Source organism: Leptinotarsa decemlineata, unplaced genomic scaffold (assembly GCF_025532065.1).
Source record: "Leptinotarsa decemlineata unplaced genomic scaffold, Ldec_3_MD MMD2_tig00078422_RagTag_RagTag, whole genome shotgun sequence".
NCBI lineage: Eukaryota > Metazoa > Arthropoda > Insecta > Coleoptera > Chrysomelidae > Leptinotarsa > Leptinotarsa decemlineata.
The window spans coordinates 13938292-13961472 of NW_027412747.1; positions in this window are offsets into that span (position 1 = coordinate 13938292).

Sequence of the window (23181 nt, forward strand, 5' to 3'; positions counted from 1 at the left end):
AGAAAATTCAAAGAAGCCGCATATATGTTGTCCAACAACGCATTCAGCCAAGATAGCGTAAAGATACGCAACATATGGAAATCTCCAATCATGCGGAACACGACCAAATCTCGCCAAACGGCAAGCTCCCGCTAAAACCGATGAAGCGGAGAGAGGAAAGAGGAGATAGGTGAAAGATAGTGCTTTCACTTATCCTATAAATAGTCAGATCTCGAAGGAATAGGTCCAGTTATCACCCGAAGATGATTGTGGATACTAACAATCGAAACGTTGTGAAGTAACTTGGTTTGTAATCTTTAAACTTTTAATTTTCATTCCTTGTTAATAACTTTTTAATTTTCATCTTGTGTTGATAGTTTATTGTTTTGGTTTTGGTTGTTGCTCGTATTTTATTTCATTATAATTTCAGTTTTTTTGCTTAATATGGTTGTTATTTCTCAGGTAACTTTTTTTAATTTATTTACAGATTCTTTCAGGTATTTCAAGTCATAGTCTAAGATCGGAACCTAAATCGATCTTCACCGAGCTGATAATAGAATAAAATATATTTTATAATGCATTTAGTATATTAGAAAATACGTTGAAAATGGGTTCGCTAGTCCTGGACAGACTAATTTTAATTATTTTTTGAAAAATGATTTTTAATTAGATAATAAGAAAATGTTTGTCCTTACTTAAAGTATAAAACGTATAGAATGTGCAGCCGTTGGGTTGTCTATTATTTACCTGGGCGAACTACTGGTTTGTCAGGTATAAACAGGTATATCGATGCCAGTTACTTTCACTGATTAGATAATAAAAAAAAAATGTTATATCATCATAAGCGCTGTTTCATTGCTAACACGTTGATATAGGGTTGTCTCCTGAAAATTCGGTCCTATTAGGGGTTTGCGAACTTCAAAGATTTGAATTTCAATGCGCGTGGAAATGTGTGACAGAGAGATCCGAGGTAAGTATACTGTGTAATAATAAAGGACCCAACATCGTAGTCGCCTCGAATGGCATTTAGATGATTTTTCAAAACCAACAGGTTTCATCGGAGATCAAACTCCTTTGAAAATCCAGGACATCGTCGAAATGGAAGAGAAGGAGGAAGAATCTAATGAATCAGAAGAATTCGAGTGCGACAATGATACTTCTGATGAATCAGATATAGAATAAAGAATATTTATTTTTCATTAATATAATTTTTGTATTCATGCTGTTCTGTGATAAAATTTTTTAAACCTAATACAAGATGTTCAGTCTATCTTTTTTACAATTTTTGATTTTATATTCGGCTGTCCACTTTGTTTCTCTTGAATTTTTTCCAGAAAGAGTTAGAAAATTTCAAAGTGAGTAATTGATTTTTTTATTATTCACGTTATCATATTTTGAGATTACAAAAACTTGTCTATTATAGATATATTATTACGGTTATAAGTCAATATATATGTATATATATATATATATATATATATATATATATATATATATATATATATATAACGAAGTCTCACCTTTTAACGTGTGATTCCTAACATATATATATATATATATATATATATATATATATATATATATATATATATATGTGAAAAAAAAAAATAGACTGAACATCTTGTATTAGGTTCAAAAAATTGTATCAATTGTATCAAAAAAAAGTATAAAACGTATTATACTTCAAGTAAGGACAAAAATTTTATTATTATCTTGATGTTGCAAAATTTAATTAAAAATAATTTTTCAAAATATAATTTTTTTAGCGAACCCATTTTCAACATATTTTCTAATATACTAAATTCATTATAAAATATATTTCATTCTATTATCAGCTCGGTGAAGGTCGATTTAGGTTCGGATCTTCTAATATCAATTTATATCATATTAGACAATGGAAGTCTTAATTAATGAAATGTACCGCGAAACATTGTCAACTACTGAGAAAGGGGGTTGGTTGGGTAACAGGATCAATTTTTTCTTGAAAAAACAATTGTTTTCCTGCCGACGTTTCGAATTTGAATAAATTCTTCTTCAGGTCTCGGAAAGTAGTTTTTTCGTGTTGATGATAATACTATTTTAAAAATCATCAGACATATTAGATACGTATTTGAGAAATAAAAATAACATGAAAACATGAAACAAACATGATATGAAACAAACGAATTTTTGTTTGTTTCATGTCGATTTATGTTGGTGTTGTCACAAAAATTTGTTGTTTGAATGTGTTTTTTTTTTAATTTTTCAATTATGTATCTAATATGTCTGATGATTTTCAAAATAGTATTATCATCAACACGAAAAAACTACTTATCGAGCCCTGAAGAAGAATTTAATTAAATTCGAAACGTCGGCAAGAATACAATTGTTTTTTTAGGAAAAATTGATTATGTTACCCAACCAACCCACTTTTCAGAAAAATTATTGGATCACTAAACTAGTTAATTGTCAACTACCTTCAAACAAACAACATCGTATAGTGATGAGCTGAAAAGAGTTAAGGAATTTAAATTTGGAAAAAAATAACAGCATGAATGTAAAGAGCATACAATTCACTTCCGACCAGCATATCCCACGACACAGTAAAATAAATGTTCATTGAGATATGGAGCTAAAAAAACTCATGACTTCAAAACAGACAAAATTTTCGGAACAAATTAATATTTGACATTATGTTGAAGTTACATTAACAATGTCTCAAAGTATAATTGTAATATTGGAAACCTGACAAATCAGCAAAATAATTTTCGCAAGTGATTGATCCACCTTCTTCTTTTTCAGTGCGGTCAATAGACTAAGGTCATTCTTGACCCTCAAATATGAGTTGCAGTACTCGTGATTCTCGTTCCCTTTTAGTGAAAGAGCTTCATGAAGCAAGAGCCGAATCAATCCCTCTACGAAACCCTTCATCACTTGAAAGGATCGATTGCAGTTTGAGAACTGGTTCTCATGCAGATTCTGTGAAACATGTTCTTCTTACGAATCAGTAGAGAGTTGTCCTGAAAATCTTAAGAAGAAAATCGGATGAGATGATTTAGGAAACACCTGCTACATGAATAGCATTTTACAAGTATTGTTCATGACGAAGAATTTCAAGAACGAGGTTTTAATGATGAACGAGAACGAGAATGTTTCCTACTTATTCACTAAACTCAAACACCTGTTCATGCAGCTGCAGTTTCGTAAGAATGTATCATATTTCCCTCCAACCCATTTCTTAAAGTCTTTGAAGTCCACTAGATACTCGTTAGGACAACAAGAGGATTGTTCCGAATTCTTGGGGTTCTCATTGAATAATCTTCGTGAGCAAAACAATAGCAGAATCAATTCTCCTGACCGCCCTGGATTGAATGATTCCGTACAGTCTATCTCGTCTTGTGTTTGTAAATCTTTTGCTGAAAAAATCCTCACTTGTTTACTTTGTAGTTAATGTTCAAAAGGTAGCAAAAACGTATGTAAATTTCTGGAACTTCAACTAGAGTTCCTTTATATGACTAATAACCAGTCCGTGCAAAGCTTATTATTAAATTATCTGAAACTGGAACTTTTAACAGGTGATGATCGACGGTATTGCCAAACATGCGCAAAACTAAATGACTTTTATAAGAAAACAAGTATAGTTGAAGCACCAGTCAAACTAATAATAATACTGATGATCTTCAAACATGACTCAACCTCTGACGGAAGCTCACTACTCTTACGAAGGTTCGAAATAGATGAACACTTCAATTCAACAAACCACTATTATAATCTTCATGCAGTTATTGTTCACTGTGGTTCTGGCGTTGAATCTGGTCCTTATTACGCCTTGGTCAAATACGAATCGGACTGGTTTAAGTTTGACGATAGTCGGGTAAATGAAATATATTCTTCTTGTTTATTCTCCGTATGGAAGTATTTTGTAAATCATAATAGACAAGTGATTGGGTCTGCTTCTGAACTGATTGGATTGTATTCTGTTCATGGCAACATACAAACTTTATTCTACAGATGAGGAAGGCTCGGAAAATGGAATTTCGCAGCAAGACGTTCTATTTTTATACTTCAAAATATATTTTTTGACGATGATACCCCAATCTCAGTATTTCTCTCCTTGAAATTTTCAGTTCATCCAATGAATTATTGTTTACTATAGATATAGGAGTTTGATTATCGAATCGATGCAACCCCTTTGTGGGTTGTTTGAATCACGTAACAGAGACAACTGGTTTTGTCGACTTTCATTTACTACATGATCACATTTCTGTCGTCTTCTGATTATTCTGATGAACAAAAAAATTGTTGACACTCATTAATACAGTTTATTGTATGATTTTCACTGTGCAGGGTTGTACGAAAACCGCGACACGTGTTTCGCTATACAACAAATAATATTTGGTATTTTACGCTTGGGAAAGATATTGAATAGCAAAACACGTGTCGCGTTTTCTGTAAAACCCTTTATAGTGAAAATCATACAATAAACTGTATTAAAGAGTTTCAATACGGATCTTTATCAAGTACAGGCTTGTTCTATTGAAAAGAAATTGTTGACTTTGCTCACATTCATTATGATTATTTTCAAATTTGAATAAATTTAAACTCATTGAACGTTTTCGAATCTATCTATTTACTTTCAATGAAACGAAATCATAGAAGTATTTAAATTGAACAAAAAATTGTTCCCTCTGTTTTTGAGATAGAACTTTTGGGAAATGAAAAATTCCACGCCTCACTTGATCGTATAATTCGATTTGATAAAATCATTTGCATTTTATTATCGCGTTTTGGAACATTTTGTTTTAGACAACTCTGATTGATAACATTTTTAACCGAATCGTTTTTGTGCGTCAATCTCGTTTCATTTAGATATGATTTTGATAAAAACATCAAAGTGTGATGGAACAAAGTTCTTTAAACGTAAACTCATGAAACGGTAACACAAAAACAAAGTACTTGTGACCATCTACCACATATTTTCGTCTGAATCAGCCGTAGAACTTGTTATTCATCATAATAATATTCCTCAATAATTTTACCACTCAGCAATATATTCGTTGAAACCTGAGAGATTCATGAATTCACGTGAGAAGTTGAATTCTGATGTTGAATAATTGAAAATGTTATTATTCAAATTAAAAAAATTAAACTATTGATTTCACTGCAAGAATAGATTGTATAAAAATATAATTGGATATAATAGGGTTTTCGTATTTTTTTTAGGACAAAATACAAGAACCATAGTAAAATCCTGAAGACGCTCTAAGAGCGGTGCCTGTGGGATTTCACTATTTAATAAGATAAGATAAGATAAGATAATATTTATTGACCAAAACGCGATACACTTGGTATATGTGGTAAGTCAGGGTATATATTTAAAATATGACATTATGAGGACCCCAAGTCAAATAATCAAATGAGTAGTACATTCAGTGAACTTACATAGCAGTGATAAGGCACACACACTCATCAGAATATCTAACATACAGTGCATTTTTTTAATGTCCCCCACTTTATTTTTTGAAACAGTCAACTCGAAAAATTGATATATGGAAAAATGAAATTATTGCAAGAATACCTAATTCTGAAGTGAAATTGACAGATAAAACTTTCGAAATGGCGACTAAACGCCATTTGGGAAAAAACTGAATGGAAAGGGGGGTCTTCTGACACATCATTTTGAAGCTTCTGACGAATAATTCACAACCCTAGAATATGAAGTCAATATCGTCACCTACTAGAAAATGGCAAAACATTTAATAATTTCCTGAAGACAATCACATTAATACCGACATTTCTGGAAATATACCTTTTTACCTGCCATATGGCAATTCCAACAACCCGGTAAGGTTTGCTGAGTTATTTTTTGTTTATAAAAACGTGAAAAAATGTCAGTACGACAATGAACATCATTGTTCGGTTAGAATATTCTCATTTGTTTTCGGTTTTACTAGTAGAAAGGTACCACGTCAATAATCTCTAAAATGGTCAATTCTCGTCCGTTGGAAGAAAAAATTGAAGCGATTTTTATTTACGTCGCGACGCGTAACTTTCACGAGACCGAAATGATTTTCAATGAACGTTTTCGAAATCGTCCTATCTGCAGACAATATTTCAGGAAACTTGTATCCAAATTCACAACTACCGCTAGTGTACATAACAAAAAGCCCCCATGTCATCCGTCCATTCCGGAAGAACAACAAGTGCAGAAAATTGGTGACATGGTAGTAAATCCTGAACAGTCTACTCATTCCGCCGCGAATGTTCATGAGGTGTCTCCTTCTACTGTGTGGAGACTCTTGAAGAGGAATAGGTATCATCCATACAAAAATGTTTGTGAATACGCACCTTTAGATAAAATATTGAAGTATGTTTCTAAAGGTGCGTTAACAGTGTACACTTTCAGTATATATACTAAAAGGTTAAGGAATTTAGCGCATGTAACTAGTACATTTATGACGAATAATTGCCTCAAGAACATAATATCACCATACAATTTACAAGATTGCATTTTTGCATCTATTGCAATATCTACATGAAGATCGACCTTTGACCCCCTGTTTACACCATAGCCCCTCTTTTTCTTTCTTTTCCTGTCACTGATCTCGCTCCTCTCACTCTTTTCCTTACTGAAATCAGGCTAGCCAGCATTTATGATTGCGATTTCCCCAATTGTCAAACCTCTTTTATCGACGGTCTCTTGTTTTGAGATATTTACCCAGCTACGGTTCCACAACATTGTCACTCTGTCAATATTCAACAACAAGCAATCAAGATTGATTTGATTTCATTAAGAACTATCAAACTTTATAGAACCCCACCCGTCTCCACTGAGCAAGGGTATGTTCAGAAAGGATTAAATATTTTGCTGCTAACGGCGAACCAAGCATCGCAAAGCGTTGTAGGTATTCCTTGGTTCCGTAGGTCGGCAGTAGCAGCTTGATCTTTTATTTTATTTTGACGTATGTAATTACATCCGAAACATCATTCAAAATCATATGTACAAATTGAAGCAACACAGCCGAATTCACATTGATCTCTTTCATATACATTACTGCTGATTCTTTCTTTATTCTTTTTATTGGGAGTTTCCCACATTTTTTGTATAAAGATAAAGCCGAAACCTTCGAACGAGTTGTATTCTTGAATATTTTCTTGTTTTGTTCATTCATTTGTAGAAATGAACTGTTATGTTAGCTTTTCGTAACTTCTCCTAAAGACTGAATGTTTTCGTTACATAGCTTGTTCTCTAAATTCATTTCGATACATTACATAACATCCCAAACATCATTCAAAATCATATGTACAAATTGAAGCAACACATAGCCGAATTCACTTTGATCTATGTATAGTGTCATCCCCAAAGTATGCACCATATGGGAAACTTATTGAATTTTTCGACAAAAAGTTATTCTTGATAAAAGTTTGTGCATCCCCTAAAACGAAACATGCACCAACAAAATACAGTAAAACACATGTAATATACTAGGAGCCTTCAAATATTTGATTTTCAGGAGTAAAGTACTCTTATTTTGAAAAATCTCAGGAAATATTATTTGAAAAAGTTGTTCAGCAATAAAAAATATATCTGGATTTAGAGTCATGGCCATGTAAGTGAGGTTTTATTTTTTTACTAATTTTTTTCAAATAGGGACTACGAAAAAAAAATTTGCTAAAACGATAAATAGATAGCATCCTGTATACGATGGTTTATTTTGGAAGCCAGCAATATTATATGAAGGAATCGGCCGATACTTGATGATAATCCATAAAAACACTTTATTGTGTGATTTTCACTAGACAGTTTTACAAAAACGCAACACGTGTTTCGCCATACAATGGCGAATTGTATGGAAAAACACGTGTTGCGTTTTTGTAAAACTATCTAGTGAAAATCACACAATGAAGTGTTGTTAGAATACGCCAGCAATATTACAAATTACACAACTATGGTGATAACTACCGTCAATTTTTTTGAAGAGTTCAATAATTTTCAAAGTTTTTGGTGCAAAGTTATTTTTATTTTTTGTTGACACCAAAAATTACTCAAAATTATACAGTATTGTAACAAAAACTCAATATTCAATAGTATCGAATCATAAAACATCAAAATAAAATAGGTATTCTGAAACAAACTCATTGATTTTCTGAAGATTATTTTAGAGAATTATTTTGGACAAGAAAATCTCCAGAAAATCAATGAGTTTGTTCCGAAATACTTATCTTATTTTGATGTTTTATGATTCGATATTATTGAATATTGAGTTCTTGTTACAATACAGTATAATTTTGAGTAATTCTCTATGTTAACAGAAATGAAAATAAGTTTGCACCAAAATCTTTAAAAATTATTCTTATTCTTCAAAAAATTGACCGTGGTTAACACCATAGTTGAGTAATCCGTGATATCATAGACTCCTAAAATGAACTGTCGTTTACAGGATGCTGTCTATTATTCGGTTCAGCAATTTTTTTTTCGTAGTCTACATTAAAAAAATGGGTAAAAAAATAAAACTCTGCTCGGATGGCCATGACTTCAAATATAGATGTATTTTTTAATACTATTTTATTTTGATGTTTTGTGATTTGATATCTTCGAATATGAAGTTTTTGTTACAATACAGTATAATTTTGAGTAATTTTTTATGGTTACAAAAAATAAAAATAACTGCACCAAAAACTTAATTATTTTATTCTTCAAAAAAATTGACCGTGGTTAACACCATAGTTGTGTAATCCGTAATATCATAGTCCTGAAATGAACTGTCGTTTACAGGATGCTGTCTATTTATCGGTTTAGCAATTTTTTTTTCGTAGTCCCCATTTGAAAAAATGGGTAAAAAATATAACTCTATTCGGATGGCCATGACTTCAAATATAGATGTATTTTTTATTACTGAACAACTTTTTCAAATAACATTTCCCGAAATTTTTCAAAATAGCAGTACTTTACTCCTGTCTCAAATTCAAATATTTGAAGGCTCCTCGTATATTACATGTTTAGTTTTAGAGGATGCACAAACTTTTATCGGAAATAACATTTTGTCGAAAAACCCTTAATAAATAAGTTTCTCATATGGTGCATACTTTGGGGATGACACTATATATCATATACGTTACTGCTGGTTTTGCCACAGACAAAATCAAAGTGTCAATTTTATCTCTGAAATCATTTCACCTTCACATTTTCAAAGGCAAACACTCCAGACTGGTATCGTTTCCAGATTTATCACTCCAATATTGACTATAGTCAAACGGACAATTTATTGCAGATAGGCAAACACCATATATATTTTTATGGGGCTCATTCGTTCACCTACAGACGATATCTGCTACGCAAAGAACTTTCGTCGCGCCGCGCCGCTTCCTAAAACAAACGCTTCGGCAGGACTTTTACAAATGGCACTTTTTGTGGCCATTTATTACTCAAACCTTTATCAATGGCGCAGACAATATAAATTTCCGAATGAGCCAATACTGTATTCGGGGAGAAGTCGACGCGCAGGCTAACAATATATATCTCATATTTATCGCCAGATTCTATTGTCGCCCGGGTCGGTAATAACACTTTCCTATGCGCTTTGTAAATTTTATTGGGCGCGCCGAGTTTTCCTACATTGTATCCCCGACAATGGAATCACACATTCATAATCTGGACGAGGTGTCAGGGGCGCGTAGGGGAGTAAGTGGGGGCGATATTCTCTATGAAATATTATATTTACGGTATGTAAACATGTAAGGAATCGCACCAGATATGAGACCTCGTAAATCCTTCGCTTGCATAAATTTGTACTTGTGAGAGTTATCGTAAGGGTTGACAGCTAATTCACGAATAAACATATGATTTCAAATCGAATTCGAACAGAAATATATATGAAAGAAAAACAGGACTGAAATAATGTGACCTTACCAGGATTCCAGTTATCTGGACAGGCACATTCACCATCTACGCCTGTTTAGTTTTAAGTCTCTGCCATCCAAATTATTATATCTGAAGTCGTAAATTGTAAATAAAATTTTTCAGTCAACTATTTCAGTGATCCAATAATTTTTCTGAAAAAAGGTTGGTTGTGTAACAGAATCCATTCTTCCTTAAAAAAACAATTGTTTTCCCTTCAACGTTTCGAATTTATTTGAATTCTTCTTCAGAGCTCTGTAACATTGAATTTTCATACACATACTTTCCACAAAACTTATACGATCATTATCGTTTCAATTTCACAAGAGATAATTAATCCTCAATTGAATTATTCACCGAAAAGTATTTTTTTTTGTGTTGATAATATTATTATTTTAAAAACAATCAGACAAAACGACATGAAACAAACGAATGGCTTTATCTGTGATTCTGATAAGGTGGTGTCTGGTTTTTAATCAATGGCTGGAAGAAAAAGAATGAAAGAAGGGTAAATTATTAAGGTATTTTACTTATCAAATTGAAATATGCAATATTAAGGACATCGACATCTATTCTAGTGTTAATTAACACTAACGCATTTTAGGATATGTATCATTTCGCTCAAAAGTTTTTCGGATAAATATGGTGGAACATCTAGAATAGTTGGATAATCAAAATCGAAAATGTGTCCATATTCTTTTTCATGTTCAACGAGAGCTGCGAAGTTTTTTATATTCACTTTTTTAGAGTCTCTGATGTGTTCTGAAACTCGTGTATTAAGATACCGTCCAGTTTGATCAACATAGCACTTGTGACAGTTTCCACAGTCCAATTTGTACACTATATTGAATTGTATTTCTTGTGGTGTTTTTGTTTTTTGTTTCGAGAAAAAATGCTTTCCAACTGTATTTTCTTTTGAAAAGGCTACTTTAATTTGTTCGGTACTGAGTAACATTCCATGTTCATCAGATACAAATGGAATTTTGTTATATTTGGGTTTCACCACTGTATTTTGGGAGGAGAAACTTCATTCTTCAATTGTTTTTCTAATGAGGGCTCTTGGAAAATTATTTGATTCAATTAAGAACTCATTATTTCTTGTGTAATTGAAATAATAATAATCGTATATGTTTTGTGGAAGGTATGTTTATGAAAATTCATTGTTACAGAGCCCCGAAGAAGAATATAATTGAATTCGAAACGTCGGCAACGAAACAATTGTTTTTTTAAGGAAAAAATTGATCCTGTCACCCAACCAAGCTTTTTTTAAAAATTTCTTTGGTATGTAGCCTAGAGTTGCCAACACTTACATCTTTACAGCAAAGCAGGTTGGTTTACTGCATTGTTTATATTTCAGGTATTGTACAATAATTCTGTTCAATTTGAATTGAAGGGGTTATATTTTTTGAGAGTGATTAATTTTTGGGGAAGAAATTTTTTGGCTTTCTACTACTCCATCTTGATACAAAAAAAATAAGGATGAGGGAGTCTTCCAAAGAAAGGAAGGAAGTAACTCTATACATGGATGTGTAGATCATGCAAAGAAGTAACTTTCAGGCACAGGACTTTCTTTCAGTTCGTGTCTGAAAGTTACTTCTTAGCATGATCTACACATCCATGTATAGAGTTACTTCCTTCCTTTCTTTGGAAGACTCCCTCATCCTTTTTTTTGTATCAAGATGGAGTAGTAGAAAGCCAAAAACTTTCTTTCCCAAAAATTCCGTTCAAGTTGTTCATTTCTGTATTATTCTCATGGGTTTCCCCATTCATTCATGTTCATTTCTGTATTATTCTCATGGGTTTCCCCGCTTGGGATTCCCGTCTGGTCCTTCAAATGTCTGGATCTTTTCTAATCCACTTATTCTCATGGAATTTGATGTTAACGAATATATTTACTCAAGCAGCCACGTAAATATCATCCTATCATATTCCCTACCTCTATAATGACTAATCGGGCTTACGCCCTAACTATCTAGGTAGAATTTACATCCCGTATTGTAAAATTATATTATTACGTTTTGAACCTTCTAAGAGTACAGTCAGAATAAACCTTGTCTTTTCTGCAGTACAACTACAGGACAACATTCATTTATCTTATCTTACTTTCACACCAGATTCAATACTCGTATAATTTTTGTGTGTAGTGATTAGTCATACTCATGATGAAACAGTCGTGGGTCAAAACAACACCATCGAAATCATTAAGCAAAATGAACTTTCATGAACTCAACAACCAATCTACATACGAAAATCAATTTTAGAATTGAATAGAATGGAATAGTTTATTAACTATGTAATATTTTCATGTTTGTAGCAAGTCAGGTGTATAGGCATTCTCAACCCTTTCTGTCCCGGGCCTTGATTTACATGTTGGTCCCTCAGTCCCAGAGGTTTTTTCATGCTTAGAGTCCCATTGCCTTATATATACGTCGCATATAAATAAACAAATAAATGACCAAAAAATGTTTTTTTAATGAGAAAAATATATTTTTCACCAAACCTAAACGTTTTCTGTTCAGAAATACTTATCAGAGAGCAAAACCAACTTGAAAAAATCTAACTTACTTTAAAAAAATAATGTAAAAAATTAACATTATAAGTTTTCTTTTGTGGGATACTCCTCAAAACACGGTACTACGCAAAGACCAACTCCGCATCTTGCACACATATATCTTGATTCGCTTCTTTTTTTCTGGCCACTTATGTGGCTACAAACGACACATCACTTCACTTTCTTATCAGGAACTAAACTAGAAAAATGTCGCCCTTTGAGCCTTTGAGGTTAAAGGGTTTATACTTCTGTTTTTTTTCATGTTTATATCTGAAACAAGATGAAGAAATAAGGGCAGAATGAAAAAAATTATTATTACAAACTTACTCATCAAAAAGTGCTCCTATAATGGTAAGTTGATAACCTGCAAGCGGTATCCTTGCTCAAGATTGGGTCAAATAGAGTGCATGTGCATTGGGAAGAGAAAGATCAACCATTTGGAAAACTAGCTTTTTATACCATTTTGTGGACTCTCTCACACATTCCGTGGAGCTCAACATCATATCTGATCGATCTATTGCACCCATATTTTCGTTGTAATCCACAACAACAGCTAGTTTTTGTATGGGTTCTTTGGTGTTGAAATCTACTTTGTCTAACGCTACTATGCGATCTTCAGTTAGCATCATAACATCACGCCTATCCTTCCATTTCACGCAAAGCAGATTTTCGGCACATATCGAGATAGACTCTCCTTTAGATAATTTCTGAGTTAAATTGGGCATCTCTTTACGATTAGGACGGACTGTCCCGCAGGAATTAGTCTTATGTATATGCAGGTGTGTACACAAAGTAGGGCTAGTGTACCAGTTGCCTGTGTACAGGTCATGTCCTTTGTTCAAATATGGATTCATAAGATTTGCTACTACTGAGCCTGATATTCTAATATCTTGGAACAGAGTTATATCTGTCGATTTTCCAGTATAGACAATAACACCTAATACATAGCCTGTCTCGCAGTCACATATTAGAAAAAGTTTTATTCCAAAACGATGGCGTTTGGTCTTCATATACTGTTTGAATCTCAAACGCCCCTTGAAAAGAACTGAGCTCTTGCTAATAGCAAGATTTTCAAATGGAGTGAAGTACTTTTGGAACCGTGATGTAATTTTATTGAACACTGATCTCAGTTTGTGAAAAGAATCACCTTCTTTTTGGTCAGCATTATCTGAAATGTGTGACATGCCAAAGATTGCTTTGAAACGATCCTCATTTCGGGAAATATTGGTGTATGAAGCAATTTATGAGTTGACCAGACTTTATTTTTTCCATGTCGTGAGGCTAGCAATATAACACCCAAAAACACGTAAAATTCGTTGATATCAGTTTTGCTCAATTTCTTTTTTTATCTGCATAAACCTCTGAAGCATATTTGTTAGTTTCAGAGACAATACTCTCAACTATCTCTGTGTCCATAAATAAAAGAAAATAACTTGAAGCATCCGACTTATTTTCTATGGAGTCCAAGTGTGCTCCAGTCTCTCTATCATCAAAATTATGCACTACATGAATAAACGGAGTTTTATTCCATTTCAGAACCAAATTTTGTTTGAGGGCCAAATTATCTTGAATCACTTCAGGTGACGGAATATCATATCAGATGATCAGCATGGGTTTGTAGAAAACAAGTCGTGCATAACCAATCTTGCATGTCTTTCACAATGTTTCTCTGAAGCCTTGGATAGGAATCTGCAGGTTGACGTCATTTATACAGACATGCAAAAAGCTTTTGATCAAATACATTTCTTCATTTTTCTCAAGCGTCTCTCAGAATTTGGTTTTTCAGCAAAATTGGTGAAACTCATGTCAAACTATCCACTCGATAGAAAACAGTATGTAGAGTATGAAGGCTTCAAATCTACTTTATATAATTCCAGTTCCGGAGTGCCCCACGGCTCGAATTTAGGACCTCTTTTTTTCTTGATTTTCATTGATGATTCAACTAAAATAATAATCAATTCAAAACTGCTCTACGCTGATGACCTTAAAATATTCAAGGTGAAAAAAATTATGGAGACTGCTCAGACTTACAGTATGAATTAGATCTGATATATGATTGGTGTTCCAATAATCGTTTGAATCTCTACATTGCTAAATGTCATGTATTGTCTTTTTCCAGAAAGGAAAGTCTAATACAATTTACTTACGAAATAGATAATAGATAGATAGATAATAGATAGTCGACTTAATGAAATGAAAGACCTTGGCATCAATTTTGATCAGAAATTCACTTTTGTTTCACATACAGACCAAGCTGTTTCGTCCGCTAGTCGAATGTTGGGCTTCATAATGAGGAACACCAGAGAATTTAGAGATACAAAGGTGATAATCACGCTATTCTATGATTATGTGAGACCAAACTAGAATATGGGATGATGATCTGGTATCCCATTTATGATTCTCACATACAGCAAATTGAAGCTGTCTAAAGAAAGTTCTTGAAATTCTTGTCTTTTCGCACTATAGCTATTTATCCCCAAAGGGGAATTGACTATTCCATCCTTTTGAACCAATTCAATATTATATCACTGAATACACGTAGACTTCTCATTATGGTTACATTTCTATATAATTTAATAAATAATAACATCTCCTGTACCCCGCTCTAACAAAAAATTAATTTTTATGTACCACGCCTCAACTCAAGATACGAGAAAACATTTCATTGTCAGAGTAGTAGAACAAATGTGAATCTCAAAGCACCAGTAAATTTGATGTGTTATTTAGTTATTCATTATGTAACATGTGTGACATTAATGGAAACTCTTTGAACTTTATCAAAGACTGTATCTTATATAGAACCTTTCATTTATAGTTTTTTTATATTTCAACTTTCATTTGTTTTATATCAACCTTGTGAAGGCTAATTCATTTATAATATGTCCATCGAATCTAACTATATTATTTTCTTTATATTATTAATATCATTTGTAATTTGCCAATTTAATATGTAATAATAATATGTGAATTTGATTGAATTGAATGTTATTTTATTAGTATATTTTCTTCAACATTTCTTCATTCATTAGAATGTTTGAATTTTAAAGTTCATTAATTTCCATTGCTTCCAAATGATTCAGTTTCAAACCTTCATTTTCTATGTGTAAAATTTCGAACTCTCCGTTGAAGACATGATATTCTTCTGAAAGATGATTTGAATATGTTGAATTTGTTTAATTATTCAGATACCTCATATGATGTTCCTAGATTCGATTCCTAAGAAGCAACTTGTAGTATTCAAATCACTGTTGAAGAAGCTACTGTGTTAGCAAATCATGTTATGTATTTCTCAAATAAAGTTTGTGAAAATCGAATCGTAAGGTGTAGTTTATGAAATTGAAGTGTTTCGATTCGAAATTATAGTTTGGAATTATATTCTGTCCCCATTGGTTCTCTCCGCATGACAGTAACATTGATGTAGTATACTATCCAGTTGAAGACCACCAGAGACTTTTCTTCATAATTAAAGAGAAGGAAAAGATGAGAAAGATCTGTACTTCTGGCCGAGTTGGATTTATTAGCCTATGTGATAGTGGAGCGATTAATTTCAATTTTTCCAAAATATACCGCGTAGTCGTCTGATGTCATTCTAGAACCCTAAAAACCAATTTCAATAGAAACAAACCCCAACACAAGAGCTATCCAGTGGATTATCAAATTTCCGGGTCTTTCTCAAAGACTTACCAAAATCAAAATCAAAATGTTCTTTATTAACTATTCTCCATACAATTTTAAGGTATTTTTTTGTGGTGTTTATAAAATATATACAACAAAAAATATATATACAAATATACAAAATGTACACAAGGGTTTTCCCAATGGAGTGGGACAGTGGGAAGGATTGGGATGGGTAGTGAATGGGGTAGAGGGAGTGCCATGAAAAGACCCCGATACATTTGCGCTCTCAAGAATTCCGCACGGAAGAGAAAAGCGCCTCCACACAGTCCCCCTCAAAGACTTACCAGTGAAGAGGGTTGGGAACGGTTTATCTATCAAAATAATGTCATTTCCTGGACTAATTTACAAGACAGCCAGAATTTTATTTCCACTCAATTCAGAAAGAGCAATTGTCTGCTTGAACAGGGGGAAGAATTTAAATACACAAACAGTGGACCTTCACAACCACGTTGTCCTGTCTCTTGAAAAGAATCGTGCTTTGTTTGACCAATTTGATCGAAGAAACGATCCATTCAGCAAGAAGAAAACGGGCAAATGGAATGACGTCAAAAAAATTAATAATACATTCAATCCAATTTGAAATTGAAAGTGATTTGATCAGAATGAAGACTTCGTAAATATACAGAGTATTGAGAAAATTAAAAAAAAACAGATAAGTCACAGAACGAATGAAAAATAAGAGATTTGAAATTTCGCATAAATTGGTAGCTGGCAACTAACCATGCACAACTGTGAGTGTTTGAATGGTGTCCTGTGTGAGGTGTGACTTCATGTGAATTCATTCAAATAATTTTAGAAAGTAATAGTGTGATAACCTAAACGCTACAACACAGTCTGGGGATACACCACCATGGTACATTCACATATAAATTCTTCCATTTGGTGAGTTGGGATTGTTGTCGTTCGGGAAAATATTGGCATGTGGCTTGCGAGCCACTCGCGAACTCTTCGCAAGCGTATCACTTGGTTGTCACATTGTACGAATTTTGCTCGGGGTATTCTAGGCTTGCGGTCTCGCTATAACCTAAGGGTTATGAGAATTTCTATTTGAAAAAATGCGAAATATTTTTTATGAGCTCCTGCCGAACCTCTAATTCCCTATACTACACCAATGATTCATTTTCAGGTATGAATAGTTCGTATAGATCATACATGACTTTTTATCGAATTAATGATAATAATAATGATAATGATAATTTATTCTCCTCTTATTTAACATTTTTGTACATACATATGAAACAGTGCAGAAGATAAGCGGGGAAGGGGCAAACCTACAGAAGATCAAGTCAGTGCCTAGGGGATTAGACGGGGAGGTTCAATTGAATCTGAAGTTGATGATGATAATATAACATAGTACATATAAAGAATACAAAATATCCAAATAAACAATACCTAAGTCTATAGTTGATAATAGTTATATATATATAATAATATAACATTAATTAGTAATCTCCCAACAAGTCAAACAGTGCCGAGCACAAGAAACACACACAGCGAGGGGAAACCAGCAAATCAGGAATAGCAGACCATGTTTGGACCCATCAACACAACATCGAGTGGTCCCAAGCTGAGATCTTGCACAGAGAGGAACATTGGCTTAGGAGAAAATTCAAGGAAGCCGCATACATGTTGTCCAACAACGTATTCAGCCAAGCCAGCGTAGAAATACGCAACATATGGAAACCCATCATCAAGCGAAAAATTTCCAACTCCCGCCAAAACCGTCATCTCCCACGGAACCAGTGAAGCGGAAAATGGAAAGCGGGGATGAGTGAAAGTACTTGAACGACCTATAAATAGTCATCTCTCGGAGGAATCAGTCCAGTCATCACCCGAAGACGATTGTAGATACTAACAATCTTAACATCGTGAACTAACGTGACTTGGAATCGCTCCACTTTTTATTTTTATTTTCTTTTTGTCTTTTCTTTATTTTTATTTATTCAATTGTTCTATTTTTACTTGTATTTTATTTCACTTTCATTTCATTTCGGGTTTATTTTGGTTGATATAATTCTTATTTTCAGCTTTTCATTTTTAATTCTTCTTTTTTAGTTGTTTCAGGGATTTCGAATCATTTTATATAGTAGACAATGGAAGTCCAAACTAGTGAAATTCATCATGAAACATTGTCAATCACGTTCAAACAAAAGTCAAACATATTCCAAATTCTTGACGTCCTGAAATAGATTATAGAGTTGACCTTGATTTTATATTGAGTTAAGAGGATAATCCTCATGGTACTCCACGGTAAATTGCATGACACGATGGCATATCTCACCGTTCTGTATTACGTATTCTGGAAGTGGAAAGGTATCATCCGTACGAAATAAAACTATATCAACAACAGAATTAAGACGCCGAATGGAATCCGACCAAATGATGCCATCCAACAATTATGTTTTCTGATGAAGCTACTTTCTGTTTAAATGGTTCAGTGAATCGTCAAAACTACAGATATTGGAGCAGGGATCATCATCATAATCAGAAAGTCTATGTTTGGAAAAGAATAACAAAAGACAGGATTTTTGGTCTTCATTTTTATGGAGGAAATTTCACAGGGATGCATCACTTGAAATTTTTGATGAAAACTTATACCTTTCCAAGATGTTTCCATGTTGAAAATTCAATCGAAAACTCTCGACCCACGACATCTTCTATGAAGAAATAATAAAGAGGTCCTTTAAGTTTCAGTCACCCATTCATAGAAATGTTGAGTACATCCGAAAGTGACACTGCTTGACAATGTGAAATTGCTACTTCAATTTGGGAATTGATTTATATTGAGTGAAGGATTTTTCACATTATGGTCCATGAATTGAAAATCGGAATGAAATACGGGCAACAGATTTCGATTCTTGCACTATCTTTCAAAATGTGTATCCAATTTGGTCAATCTCATTTCTCGCGTCGAGGATTTTTGACAAAACGAAAGCCAATCGAATCAAATACGTTCAAACACCAGGGTTTCTATGCATCTTTCACCTTCCTCTGCCAATATTTTTCCTAACGTCAGCAATCCTAACTTTCCAAATTAGAACATATGGTTGCAATATGCCGGTGCCCCCCGCACTATGCACTAAGAACTCGCACTATTTTTGCGAGTTCCTAAATAACTGTTCCACCAGGAGGTGGATTAGTTAGACGCCTACAAAATTTCCATATCGAATGTTACTGGACTTTTTCGTGGTGTTATTCGAAATCGAAACTCTATGTATGTAGACTGCAAAATTTGTAGGAGATGAAAAATTGAATAAGGGTCTAAAATAGCACATTTTCCCTGGAAATATCATTCTGTTGGATATGAAGTCATTCTCTCACTGAAATGAAATGAATTTTTGGTCAACAAAGATATCAAACCTTTGATCATCACTGAATACTGTTTTGAAAATTCTCTGACATGGAGTATAGCAATATTTATATTTCGATTCACAAAAATCACTAATGACGTCACTATGTCAAAACCAGTGAAGTATTATCTTCAAAATTAGAAATCGACCTATTTCAGGATATTTGTCAAAAGCACATTGCTTGAGAAATGACGAATTTGTTCCATAATTTAGCCACTATCTGTATGTGCACATAATCACTCTCTCATTATTCCTATACAATGTGAATTACCGATTGGAAAATAATAATAATGATAATAATAATTATTATTACTATTATTACTATTATTGGAGTCCTTGGTGGAATGATATCCTCTCTACTCTCGAGTCATAAAATCATACCGGCTTGCCGCACTATGGCAGAAATCTAAGCCACACAGATGCAGAAGACTGTCATTCTTGGCTCACTGCGCTTGCTCAGGGCACATGATTCTCGGACCCAATGATCACTCACCCCACGGTGTGGGGAGTGGTCATTGGTTGTTAATGCTGGCGCGCCCTCCCGCACATATCGGGGGATAGGGCCTGATCAGCGCACACTACGGTGAAAAAAAAATTATAATAATAATAATTTTATTGTCGTCAGAAAAGAGGAGATAAAACGGATAAAATATCGAGATTTTCTCTTCGAACTCCGCATACTCTATCCAGATCACTCTGTCAAGATGGTTGTTCTGATTATTGCAGTCCTTGGTGGAATGATGTCCTCTCTACTCTCGAATCTTAAAATCATACTGGCTTGCCGCACTAAGGCAGAAATCTTAGCCGCACAGATGCAGAAGGCTGTCATACTTGGCTCACTGCGCTTTCTTAGGCACATGATTCTCGGACCCAATGATCACATACCCCATGTTGTGGAGAGTGGTTATTGGTGGATAATGCTAGCGCCCTTCCGAATGTATCGGGCCTTCGGGGAATAGGGCCTGACCAGCGCACACTACGGTGGAAATAATAATAATAGTAATAATGATAGAAATAAATTGTTATACCCTCGATTATTTCTGAGCGCAATGGATAATGGCTATGGTGAGATGCAGAAGAGAAGGGGACTGAGGGAATCGCCCTGAAAGGATATAACTGTGGCACCCTGAAGTTATACCCTGAAAGGGTTTAACTGTGGCACCCTCGGATACCGGAGGCACAAGGTTACCCATTTGATTTATATGTATGATCTTAAACTTTGTGCGTCTGGTCTGTGGTCTGGAGAAGGATCTATCAGTTTTTGAGTGTGGTGGAAGAGTACACGCATGATATCGGTATGAAATTCGGGATAGACAAATGTGCAATGGTCCATCTCAAAAGAGGACGATGCAGGGACTACAGAGAGGATGTGCAGCTCGTAGATGAAAGCATCCTACACCATTTGGATGCCGGAGAGACTGATACTCACTTCGGGGTGGAACACCCCACTCACAAGAGGTAACAATAGTGAAGAACTCTCTCCGCGGCAAGTATCAGCACGAGCTTCGACAGATCGGGTCATCGGAACTGTAGGGGAAGAACAAAGTTGCTGCAACAAATATGCTTGCCGTGCCAATCTTACTCTACTCGTTTGGAGGAGTGAAGTGGACTCAGGAGGAGCTGTATCAACTCGACGAGGAAGACCCGAAAAATAATGCATCTCTTTAGAAGTTTGCATCCGTTTCACGGTTGTACTTCCCTCTATAACAGGGAGGCCGTGGACTTTTGAGTTCGGAGTGTCTACATGACAGAATGGTACTGGATATAGCCTGTAAAGTCGTCAGGAGTCCGGATTCCGGATGGTCGGTGACCATGAGAGAGCAGCAATTGGAGCATATCTCTTTAGGACAGCTGCCTGAGTAGCTGATGAACTCTGTTTAGTTTTCGACACTGAACGAGGTGACCACAACACTGTCACCGAGTTGGAACCCGTTCAGAATGAAGCTCATATAAAAGCCGCAGAGATCACTTCACTTCTGCGGAAACACAAGGAAAAGCCAATGCATGGAGTCTTCTCCAATAACATTAAAGACATTGGCTTATCAACCCGCCCTGACTTCTGCTTTCCTCAGGTCTAGTGGGCTGAAGTCTGAAGCTGAGGAGTTCATCATGGCTTGCCAGGATGGTATATTCAACACCTTAGTCTACCGCAGCCGCGTGAGGTCCCTGACACAAGGTTCAGGGGGCCTGCCGCGAGGCGCCCGTGATCCTAATGCACTTGCTATCAGCATGTCCAGCATATGCGGTCTCTGCCTATATCCATCGACAAAACGTGACCCTGATATCACCATCTATTGAATCCGTTTTGGAGAACAAGAAGTGCCGAATTTATTGGAACTATTCGTTTCCCACTCTCAGGCTCTTACAAACTGGAAAGTCTGATGTAGTCCTTCTCGACCACCAGAGCAAATGTTATTTGTCCTGGAGTTTTTAGCTCACGGCGAGACGAATATCGTCCGATAAGAGGAGAAAAAAATTATGGAATATCCGCAGACTCTATCCAGACCACTCTGTCAAAATGGTTGTTCTGATTATTGGAGTCCTTGGTGGAATGATGCCGTCTCAAATCTACAAATCATACCGGCTTGCCGCAGTAAGGCAGAAATCTTAGCCGGACAGATGCACAAGGCTGTCATTCTTGGCTTACTGCGCTTGCTCAGGGCACATGATCCTCGTACCCAATGATCACATACCCAACGGTGTGGGGAGTGGTCGTTGGTTGATAATGCTGGCGCGCCCTCCCGAATGTATCGGGGCTTCGGGGGATAGGGCCTGACCAGCACACACTACAGTGAAAAAAAAAGAATTGTATATGTATCTCGCTGCAATGTTGAAAGTGTTGACATAAAGCTGAATATGAGAAAACAGAATTCCTAAAGAAGAATAGAGATTCACTGACATATTTTCTACTGAAAGTATAAATTGGGAAGAATAAAAAATTTAGGAAATTGGAAGACTAGATAGTAGGTTTGATTAGGGCTAGAGTGTATGGGTCGATTTGGTTCTTCACTGCAACTCTCCAAGGGTTTATCGCGACCCAGCTCTTTGGATTGGGAAGAATAAATGAAAAAAATGTAGGAAATTGGAAGACCAGATAGTAGGTTTGGTTAGGGCTAGAGTGTATGGGTCGATTTGGTTCTTCACTGCAACTCTCCAAGGGTTTATCGCGACCCAGCTCCTTGGAAAACGCCAGTCAGCATATTTGGTGAGTGACCTTTCAAGTCGGAAGGTGAAAGTGAAACTCTGAAAACCTGATTTGGTCTGCAGTAGGACAAGCACTCTGAAAATAATTTTAGTGATTGGGAAACAATTTTGAAATCGATGTAAATACTGTTCTTGGTGAAATGACACCACCAATGACACCTCTAGAAAACATAACTGACAAATTATATCACCTCCAAATCACTGACAAATGTTTCAGTTAATAGAATGTAAATGCTATACGTTACAGATACGTGGAACATTGTTATGTAACTACCCGTACATTTTAGTATAACATTCTTCTAATGTTAATATCTGGTGGCTAATGAATGTGCCTGTCTAGAAAACAGAAAAACATGGTTGGAGTACCGTTCGTGTTAAATTTTATATGTTTATTCAACACAAATCTAATATGTTTTTTCCGTTAACCAGCTATCGCACTCCTATGAACCATAACCCTCAGAAGTCGAAACTTGTGCGAGCTAAGGACTAACGAGGTCTTAGCAAGTGATAATCGAGCGTTCAGCCTGGGGCTTGAACCATCG